Raw genomic sequence first — 1,558 nt, forward strand, 5'->3', positions numbered from 1 at the left:
AATTCCGCATGCTTCAGGATATCTCCCAGATGCAAGGTGCCCCCACAGGCAACTGTGTCTGGTTTGACAGTGCCAAGTGCCTCCTGCAAACTGACATCAGGAACCTGGCCTGGTGAGTTTTGTTTCTCAGGGGAAAGGGCATGGTTCGTGTCCAGGGCCCGGTGGCCCGGAGTGGCCGGCTGCCTGCTGAAATTCCGCATGCTTCAGGATATCTCCCAGATGCAAGGTGCCCCCACAGGCAACTGTGTCTGGTTTGAGAGTGCCAAGTGCCTCCTGCAAACTGACATCAGGAACCTGGCCTGGTGAGTTTTGTTTCTCAGGGGAAAGGGCATGGTTCGTGTCCAGGGCCCGGTGGCCCGGAGTGGCCGGCTGCCTGCTGAAATTCCGCATGCTTCAGGATATCTCCCAGATGCAAGGTGCCCCCACAGGCAACTGTGTCTGGTTTGACAGTGCCAAGTGCCTCCTGCAAACTGACATCAGGAACCTGGCCTGGTGAGTTTTGTTTCTCAGGGCAAAGGCCATCGTTCGTGTCCAGGGCCCGGTGGCCTGGAGTGGCCGGCTGCCTGCTGAAATTCCGCATGCTTCAGGATATCTCCCAGATGCAAGGTGCCCCCACAGGCAACTGTGTCTGGTTTGACAGTGCCAAGTGCCTCCTGCAAACTGACATCAGGAACCTGGCCTGGTGAGTTTTGTTTCTCAGGGGAAAGGGCATGGTTCGTGTCCAGGGCCCGGTGGCCCGGAGTGGCCGGCTGCCTGCTGAAATTCCGCATGGTTCAGGATATCTCCCAGATGCAAGGTGCCCCCACAGGCAACTGTGTCTGGTTTGACAGTGCCATGTGCCTCCTGCAAACTGACATCAGGAACCTGGCCTGGTGAGTTTTGTTTCTCAGGGGAAAGGGCATGGTTCGTGTCCAGGGCCCGGTGGCCCGGAGTGGCCGGCTGCCTGCTGAAATTCCGCATGCTTCAGGATATCTCCCAGATGCAAGGTGCCCCCACAGGCAACTGAGTCTGGTTTGACAGTGCCAAGTGCCTCCTGCAAACTGACATCAGGAACCTGGCCTGGTGAGTTTTGTTTCTCAGGGGAAAGGGCATGGTTCGTGTCCAGGGCCCGGTGGCCCGGAGTGGCCGGCTGCCTGCTGAAATTCCGCATGGTTCAGGATATCTCCCAGATGCAAGGTGCCCCCACAGGCAACTGTGTCTGGTTTGAGAGTGCCAAGTGCCTCCTGCAAACTGACATCAGGAACCTGGCCTGGTGAGTTTTGTTTCTCAGGGGAAAGGGCATGGTTCGTGTCCAGGGCCCGGTGGCCCGGAGTGGCCGGCTGCCTGCTGAAATTCCGCATGCTTCAGGATATCTCCCAGATGCAAGGAGCACCCACAGGCAACTGTGTCTGGTTTGACAGTGCCAAGTGCCTCCTGCAAACTGACATCAGGAACCTGGCCTGGTGAGTTTTGTTTCTCAGGGGAAAGGGCATGGTTCGTGTCCAGGGCCCGGTGGCCCGGAGTGGCCGGCTGCCTGCTGAAATTCCGCATGCTTCAGGATATCTCCCAGATGCAAGGT

Source organism: Passer domesticus, unplaced genomic scaffold (assembly GCF_036417665.1).
Source record: "Passer domesticus isolate bPasDom1 unplaced genomic scaffold, bPasDom1.hap1 HAP1_SCAFFOLD_72, whole genome shotgun sequence".
In the NCBI taxonomy this organism is placed as follows: domain Eukaryota; kingdom Metazoa; phylum Chordata; class Aves; order Passeriformes; family Passeridae; genus Passer; species Passer domesticus.